We start from the raw sequence: 9,976 nt of genomic DNA, 5'->3' as shown, positions 1-9,976 counted from the left end.
GTTTATAGTTTAATGTCGCGGCAGCAGTCTGTCAGATGACTGTTGGAGCTACAACACGGAGGAGAACGCTGCTCCGATAATATTTTTTTAAAAGCTCAGTGTAGCTTACAACGTTTTTTTGACAGCGGCCATACGCGGATTTTCGGGGCTGCCGATCGAGGCAGACTAATACGCAATACTCAGACTGCGAAAAATTTAATAAAATAAAAGTCTGACGTGCCAGAAATCCATACCCCCTTTCATCATCCGCAGCTATACTGTAAGATCAATATGATGATCTGATGAAATTCATCAGATGGTGTGATTCCCCCCCCCCGTCAGACCGAATGCCAAATAACAAATGGTCTGGCGCATATTCAGTGAAATTCTAAACCTTGTCAGCCCCCCCCCCCCTTCAAAAACATTGGGCTTCATCCACATATGTCTGACTGACTTTAAGATGAGTGTTTGACAAGAACAGTCTGACATATTCTACCGCTCTTGCACTTATTACCTGAGGGTTATATATATATTTGAACGTCTTCATTGCACTTATACTCTTCGCCCTGGACGTCTAATTCACTACTAAACCCAGTTATTTCTTTGCTGCCTGACGGGATGACTGTATGTGTGTGTGTGTGTGTGTGTGAGGAAGTAGAGATCTCATCTCAGTGTGGCCCTCTCTGCACCGTGACTCACGAGTTGTCCAGTGTCAAGACTTTCCCTTCGGGGCTGGAGGAGGAGATGTGGCACGCCAGCACCATATCTACCTCCCACTCATCATGCTTCGCTGCTGTCTCATCCCGGCTTCTCTGTGGACAACAGCCACGGCCTTGTCTGGTCCATGTACTGGGATGTATGCACATGTGTACATGCCCCCCCCCCCCACACACACACCCACACACACACACACACACACAGAGGAAGAGACAGACAGAGAGAGAGAAAGCCCTCAAAACGTATGTTGTTGCTTGAAAGCAGAAAGTCAGACAGACAAACCGTGTGCAGCGGGGTTACAAGCATTACCGCGGTGAATGTGTTTTGTAAGTATTACTTGAAATTGATCAGTATCTAAATACATCCACATAAAGGTTACGATAAAAAGAAGTCTCTCAGATGAGTAATGCAATGAGAGTAATGTTGAGAAAAAGAAAAGAAAATGACCCCACATGGTAATAAAACAATGTTTTTAAAGTGAAACTTTAAATGTCCTCATCATTCGCTTGCTTGTAATACATATATTTTATTTATTTTTTCCATTATCTCAGTGGTTCATTCATTGCTAATACTGCCTTTTCGAAATACTAGAATTAAAACAAATTAATAGCGCTATTGATTTGTTGATTTATTACCTTTTGGAACACATCTGTAAATGGAGAAATTATTTTTTCACAAATTACTTTTCTGTTCTCTCCAAATAATTGAATTGTTTCGGTACATTTTCCCCCCACAAATACACAGAAAAAAACATACATCTTTTGTTCTTTTCCCACCTTTTTCTTTCCTTCCACCAGTTTTCATATAAACCGCCACAGTGTTGTGTTCCCCTACACAAACACAAGTTTCTTACTGATGGTGTTTGCAGAAACAAACCCAGTGGCCCTGACGTTTGGCCTTTCCGTGGCCTGCCTCTCTGCGTTGGGGGTTTAACAAGGCAAGTTCCAGATATCCGCTCCCCGCTGCGCTCGGGAAGCGGTGCAGAGCGAACGCTTCACAGGCCCAGCGGATGATAAGACGACACGGCGCAATAGATGGCAATGGAGATATGGTGTGGCGTGACGAAGAATAATTACGCACAGAGAGGGATGTCAGGGCTTCGACAGAAACGGGTTTGCATGCTCTGTGTCTGTCATGGTCATGAGACGTATTATGGGATGAGTTTATCAACCAGGGGCGATTTGTATGGACATTTTACATGTTTACAAAAATTACTGGGCGCAACGGGGGGTCACAACCGCTTTAGCCTTTACAAGATTGTGGTCAACGGTTTCACATTTTGCATTATTCCTTTTTCTGAATTATTGTTGACTCAATAAATAATAAATAAAGCAGCGGTTGGAAACCTGTATGGGACACACAAAGATGACACCACGTGATAGACAGTTCTGGCCGCTAGCGGTGAGACACAGCAGCTAGTAGCAGTAATATTGCAGGCAATTCAAAAAGCTTGCAGGAAGAGGAACCAGGCCAAAAACATCAACAGCCATTGCAGGTTAAAATGAAAAGCCCGACGTTAACAGGAACAGAAATAACATTGTTGTGCCTGTTTGCCTGCTGCACCAAAGTTAAGAGCACTGTGGTCATTATGTTTGCGACATTAAGGTGTTAAAAATCCCCATTTCTGCTTTCACAGCCAGCAACTCTGCTCCTGTTTCGGCTGTCACCGATTCCCAAACTGATCATGTCAAACACGGTGTATTCGCACTGCACCAGCAGGAGCTGTCTTACCTTAAAACTGCTGTTCAGTCCTGGAGTTTCAGGAGAAAAAAAAACCCTCTACGGACTTTATAAAAGCCAGAGCTCGGACCAGATCCCTGGAACTGGGTTTACCTTCTTGTCCTCATGAGCTCTCACTCAGGCTTTCTGCCGCCACCGATTGTGAAAGCACATCACTGATTGTGTTGCTTGGCATCTCCTTCAAAGTTTGTAATTCTGAATCAGGAACCAACAATGCACCTGTTGGTTTGCCTGGCTAAAATTCCCCCGGGTACATTTCTCGATTCATTGTAAGCTTTTGCAAAACAGTGGGGGCGCATTTTCTCAGGAACAATTTGTACAAACACCGCCACAGCACGGATTACTCCGTACATCATTTACTGATATATCAAGTTCAACAGTACAAAGTTATTATGTGGGAGGTTGGTTGATAGCAAGAGACTGGACAGGATTTTGCATTCATGCTTTTAACTGTTCGAGATGTAAACACCCCTTAGGCAGAACTGTACATGTAAGCGCTACTTGGGGAATTACAGTGCAGTCTTTCTACACCTCCAGACGTTCCTTTCGGTCTGGCAGCGCATTCACATTCACATCACAACAGATATCATCCCTTGCAATGCACTGTGGGAATAATATTTTGGAATGGCCTGTCCAGCCGTCTGCTGTGATATCTGCATATGCCGCATCCATGGCAGCCAGCAGCATCATTTGAGTATGTGGTCGATCTATCGTGAAACCTTCCACCTCAATGCTGAGGAGAACTCCGCAGTCGGGTTCAGGAATGGGGAAAAGGTCCAGCTTCATGCAGGTATGTGGTTCACAAGATTCCACTTTCATTAGACACCATATCCCAGAGGATACAAAACGAGTTTCATGAATTACATGTATTTTCAATTTTGGGGGCAGGATACTGTTGCATCAAATGTTTCTATTGCATTTTCTTTTGTACAGTATGAAGAGAAAATAGACGCAAACGTTTGTTACAGTACTTGATCTACTGAGCCACAATGTTACAACCTGCTTTAATGTTGTGGTTCATCCTTGTATATTTACTGTATACCGTTATTGCGGTCCTGTGATTGAGGACAGAGTTGTTTCTCCAACGTTCCGCTGATCCCTTCGACAAACCTCTGCCTTTGAGAGGCCGTGATTGAAGACGTGGACGGACATATTTATGACCCTTATTTAATAAGGAATGTGCCTTTGACCATACGTCTTCCACCCTTCAGCTTTGTTTTTCCTCCTCTCCCTGGCTGTATTCCCTGTGTATTTCCTTGTTGTACCATTGTCACAAATTGTAATACTGTGGGTGGGATTTTGTGCAGCTTGGCTTCAAATCTTCAGTGTTGTAGAACAATGAAACTAATTGTTTAGTGTTACTCTGTGGCATGTAGTATTAGCTGCACGTCCCATGAAAACTAACCTGTCTATGTCTTTCATATATATATTTTTTTCATTCACCAGTTCAAAGAGATTGCAACTGTGATACCACTTCTTTAGCAAACACTTGCATAATTATAACATCCCTGGGGAGCAGTGAACTCCCAGTTGCGGCACACATATTTTTCACCCAACTGCATCCCCCCATTAAGACTTTTCCACCTGGAAATCCACATCGAGCTGACTCCAAATGTCAAACAACGTAAACTCCCTTTCGAAAAATTGAGGAGAACTTCCTTGGCAGCGACAGTGGGAGTACGCTTTTTGAAACCGAGCTAAAGCTAAATGTCATGATGAGTACGTGAATACAACCTGACTCCTTTCATCACTCCCATCAATCTCCTGCTCCTTTTGGCTTGCATCAAACAACTCTTGTCCAAACATTAAACCTTTCATGTTTGTTCATTGTAGTGCCATGTGCAGCTTGTCATATCGCCGCCTCATAATGCTTTGATCACTTTTTTTCAAGATACGTGAAAAGGAAAAGGAAGTTGTAATGAAAATAAGTTAGCCCAGGAGCTGTCTACATAGAAAGTACTGTCGGATCTAACAACATTTAGCCACATTAACACAGTTTTGCTTGTGTTAAGCTACATTTTATGTATGGGTTTTTCTCCCTTTGTCAATGTCAGGCATCAACTTGCAATTTTCTGTTTTAGCCCTAAGGAACAATCCTTGGTTTAATTCTGAGACTGGAGTACAGGATTGTCTCTTTTTATCAAAAAGCGTTAAACTTAAATTCAGCTTTGTGCCTCGTCTATTCCCTCACTGGCTTCTGCTCGCAGCACTAGCCAGTGGATATGGCCAGAGCTGAAACATATGAGCTTGAGAGTCTGAGATTGCAGCACGCCAGGTAGCAGTGTAAGAGATGTTTGGTGCGATACACCGAAATTTGAATTACAAATATGCCCGCTTGCAGATATGCCTCAATTTATAATGTCATATGCAGCCAAACTGCTGCCCCCGCTGTTGTACTTAGGCCATCTGAAGACTTTTAAAGCCCTAAATGGAGAGGGATGGGAGAGTTGATCATGTTTATTAAGTCTGCTTGGCTTCATGTGCAGAATCGTGCTCCGCAGCAGCCTACAGGAACAGTGTGGCGTGAAGCTGAGTAGATGTGAAATGTGGGCACAAGCTGTGGGCGAGATCCACTTCCTCTGTCTCCACTGAGATGACAGGGAGACAGGAAGGCCCTCTGCACACTAGGCCGTCACTAATTCAAGATGGCAGCCACAGTCAGAAGAGCTGGCATCTAATGATAATGTGTCTGGGGAGGTCATTGCTGGTGACAACAGTGCAAAACATCTGTTTGTAGCAACTATACGAAATACTGTATATCATTTTCTGCTTGATGGCGTTTTGTCCGCTGCCATCTGCCCATAATGTAACATTTATCAGTGACATGAATTCAATTGGGGGGGGAAAAAAGGAAGACCATCTGGTTATGAGAGAAGGTCGTTGGCTTTTATTTGTTCTTTATGACAATGGCGTGTCACTGCATTAGTCCACAGAAACTGTCCTCACCGGCAAGAGACCAACACTGGTCTTTTAAAACAATCTACATTTACACAACGGATACTGAAGACCTTGTGATTAGATCGTTGATGGCAGACTTTGAGTGTTCTAGCCAAGAAAAGTCTCCAGTGAGAAGATCTGAGTGGATGGTGGGGTATTCACACCACAGATCTTGGTTTGCGTTCCCGGCCTTTACCAATATTCCTTGATGGCTTGTTGAATTTAGATGTAAGAAGCACAGAGAGAATATTAATTCTGGCGTGATCCCATCACCACGACGCCCAACAACATGTTGAAGATCTGCCCCAAATCAGGACTCTGGAGTCATTACAGACATTCTTATATGAGCCTTCTCAGACACACACAGCCTCATGAGAGGAAAAAACTACGAGACACTTTGTCGTGGTTGGGGGAAATCTGGAGCTCTGGATTTAAAAAGAAGTTAAATTACCAACATCTGTAGCCTCATCTCTGCTTGTGGCTAAAGGCTTGTGGCTACATTAGCTGCTTCTAGAATAACAGTCCTGAATCTCCAACCATGGTTGCTGTATTGCATTGGTGGTAATGAATTTTGGCCCCCACTTCTCATCTTTGTTTGAGGACAGAGACTCAAGTAGACATGAGCTGCTTCCTGCATAACAGGCCCAAATCGCAGTTTTGGAACCTTCCAAGGTCAAGTTGCATCGTGGGCCGGGTTGGAGTCTAGTTTTGATGAGGATGAAGAATGTAAGGAATAAAAAAAGGGGGGACATTATCTCTGGTTTTGCACCATCACTCTTGATCTTTTTTGGTCCATACTGCAATGCTAAATCAGCTCAGTAAACTTTTAAAGTCTCCTTGTGTAGTAATGCACTTCAGGGAGCAGACGTGGGGACACAAAGACTACAGACTACACCTAGTTTCACTGGGGTTGTCTAACTCATGAATCATTGTTAGGATCATCATATGGGCCCTTTTAAAAGGTCCAGGGAAACATTTCTAACCTACAGTGTTTTCTCTGGCCTGTGAATGCCATGCAGATACTGTGTATAATCATATTACGATGCAAGGAATCACTGGCTGTCTGTACGTGTCTTGCATATCTCGAGAACCATTCATCTTACCGGCTTCACACCTGGCATACGTATTCTTAAGGGTCCAAGGAAGTAGTGTCGTTGGGAGCATGCCTTAACAGGAAGTCTGTGGACCGAGTCAAACATGTCTTCTCTTACGTTGGCAGTGTGCCTTGATACACAGGCTGCCACCCGTTTGCAACAGTTTCCTACAATGTTACACACTTTCACGGACTTCTTGCGTCCAAATGTTCGACTCTGTGGCCGCGGTGGTCATGTCAGGTTACGTGACAAATGGGCCCAGACAGGCATCTATTCAAGATGGCACGGCACTAGTTGAAAGTGACTCTGTGAAATGTGAGAGTAAGATTCAGTCACATCGCCTTTTACAGTGAGAGCGGCTTTTTGATTCCAAGGTGAAGTGCAACGTTCAGAGTCGGGCACCCCGCAGTGACGCGGGCTCATCATGTACCTGTGTTCAGTGATGGGCTGTCTACTTTTATAAATTGGCTTTTCCACTCTCGCCTGTGCTCTCCCAACTGTTCTGCCTGATCTCTGCCCGTCTTTGTCTCCCGACATCAAAAGCTACATCTTTCTAAATGAGACACGATCAGTCGGCGCACGGGCCGCTTTGATCTCTATGTGATTCCGGTTGGGGGAATACAGCCATATCACCATGCCAGAAGTGTATATTTATGTGCTTGACCTTAATAGCCGTGACTGGATAACCTCCATTTAGCCCTCTTCCAGCATCCTGTCAATAAGTCAAGAGTGATAAGATAATGGTCCGACTGTTCTCGTCCAGAGAGGTCCTCCATCCGGAGTAGAGGAATGGAAAACGCACCGTGAGTGACACATCTTTTTACAAATCCTTTTAGTCAAAAAGCGGTTCAACATGAGTCATTCGAGTGTGTGACGGGTTCAGTCGATACTGAGCCAACACCATTCACCTCAAACTGGCTGAGCCCGGTTTTGTGATCCCACTCCTGCGATCGGGCCAGGAAAAAAAAAAAATGTAGGCACACCGGAAGAGATGAGATCGTGGGCGGGGTTGGGGGAGAAGTGGAGGAACAGGGACAAAATTAGAAAATAATTGTTGAGCTCACGACGCGTGTCATGAATTCATGTCTATTTTTCCTTTATTAATCTAATAAGAAGAAGGGCAAATTAAAGAGACAATCACTGATAAAATCCGCTCTTCATTCATATCACAGCCCACATCGAGGCTGAGGGTCCCCTATTCCCTTCCATTTAAATCTGAACTCCACATAGTGATTTTAATTAACTTTTTTTTAATTGTGTTGACGGTCTTGCCATCATCCCCGAGAAATAACACCAGCAGCTGTTTCACCGCGATCATGCTGTTCCCGTTTCCATCTTCATTTTCTGGTTGAAATGCTCGGCGTGCCGAACCGTTGATAAGTGTTTTGACACAAACGGAGAGGGGCTTTTCCAAATCTGGAGTAACCGGGGCATTGTCTTTGATGTGTGACTGGCGGGTTCACAAACTAGCTAGGTTGCACAAAGTGGGTCTCGTTTTCGCATTTGATGTTCCTCGCGTCTCTTCGGGCTCATACTACGCCACATAAAGTTCCCCTTTTAGTCAAAGACAAGCCTGCTTTGTGCTTTCAGCGCTGCTTGCTCCTACAAACTGCTCGATTGTTAAAGCTCCTCTGTCACAATCACACAGTTTATGGTTTGGGTTTATGCTCCGTTTAAACTGTCTGTTTCCTGTTGCCATGGCAGTTCAGCAACTTCCTATGGTCTTTTCCTCTTTAAATTATTTTCCATAACACCTTTACCAGTGCTACATTTATAATAGTTTAACACCGGATACTTTCCATAATGTTTGAAGTGGTATAAAGTAACTCAACATATTTACACATATTTGAGGTTGGAATTTTTCCACTCCATAATTCATACTTCTATTCCACTATCATTCATTGGGAAACATTGCACTGTTAACCATTCTGCGTTTATTTGCCAGAACTAGTTATTTTGACTTAACATGGAAGTTAATTTTTCATCTTTTGGACTTTGTTGTCATTTTTACTACATCACCTAACTTCCTCTTTTGCTCCTGTTATAATCACTGTGGCGGCTAAAATTCAAATAATAAAATGTCGTCATCGTTATAAGTTGCAAAGTTTGTTACCAACTCCACCTTGTACGTCACAACCTCAAAATGTGACATACAGAAAATACAATTTCATAATGTAATATATAAGTCACATATTAGTATAGTCACATTCTTCCCATAATACAAGTGGTTTATCTTTTGATCGTTTAAGTTAATTTAGCTGATCAAATTTTTTTTTCTTTAACTTTTTACTGAAGTAGGGTATTAAATAGATCTTTTTTAAATTTGTAAATTTTTGCATCTCTGTTGGTATTTTTCACTTTGGAAAAGAATTTCAATACTTCACCACCACTGCATATATGCATAAAGAAATTATATATTCAATACCAAGTTTAATGTCGCATTTCAACTGCATCCCCCTGACTTCATATCATTTAGAAAGGAAAGAAAATCCATAACAGTTATATTTTTCCATTCTCATTATATAAAATAAAATAAGTCAGATATGGTAGAGCGAGAAAATCAATTCGTGAAGTCATATTCTATAATCTGATAAGCCACCTGTTAACTAAGCACAAACCATTAAAACAGAATATGTGGAAAAAGAAGTTTCATTTCTTTATCTCTCACTCAAGTATCTCTTCATGGTCTATTCAGAACTGTGCTAAAGGAAATCTTTTAAACACCACAAGTATGTTGGGTGACAGCCTGATGAAATAACTCATCAAAGAGCTTTTGCGAAGTGAATGCAATCGTCTGACAAAACAAGACCTTGCCGACGTTGAGACCTTTGAATTCCTGAGGAACAACAAGTTCAACCGTCATTCGAATTCCATTACCTTACTGCATGATGTGCCCACCATTTGTTGAAAATATTAAACGTGTTTAATTGGAAATTAAATTTGAATCGTTCCACCGTGTTGTTGAGCAACGAGAGCTGCAAGAGAGACGGAGACGGGGTCGAGGGAGCTCTTCAAGGATGGCCTTCTCCGTCCTCTCTTCCCTTTGTCTTGGTCTCTTTTTCCTGAACTCACTCTCTTTCGCTCAAATTGCACACTCCCCTTTGCTCCACGGAGAAGAATGAAGCGGCAGAGCACAAGGGAGGAGGCCACACCGCGACGTTTCTTTATCCGTGTTGTGCTGACTCGGCTGAACTCTCCCTCTGAGAGGCTGATGAGGAGGAATGGCCTTGTGCAAGAAGAACCAACCGGGTGCATCCATAGCTGTCATCATCATCAGAATGCAGGGCTGCTGAGTCCGCAGCTTTGGCCCCCTGCGTGGATGGGAAATGACCTGTCTGCGCTCGCCCGACACCCTCTCCGTCTACAGCCAAACCGCTCATCCTCCGTCCACACAACAGCGCAGCGCACCTCATCCTTGTCGGCGAGAGTTGATGGGCCCTCTTTAGCGTAAGGACTGACGTGGGTCCTGCCCGAAACTTGTGACTTCATTCTTCACCCGTGCCTGTGCT

Source organism: Scophthalmus maximus, chromosome 20 (assembly GCF_022379125.1).
Source record: "Scophthalmus maximus strain ysfricsl-2021 chromosome 20, ASM2237912v1, whole genome shotgun sequence".
In the NCBI taxonomy this organism is placed as follows: Eukaryota; Metazoa; Chordata; class Actinopteri; order Pleuronectiformes; family Scophthalmidae; genus Scophthalmus; species Scophthalmus maximus.
Note: the sequence above shows the minus strand (reverse complement) of the source record.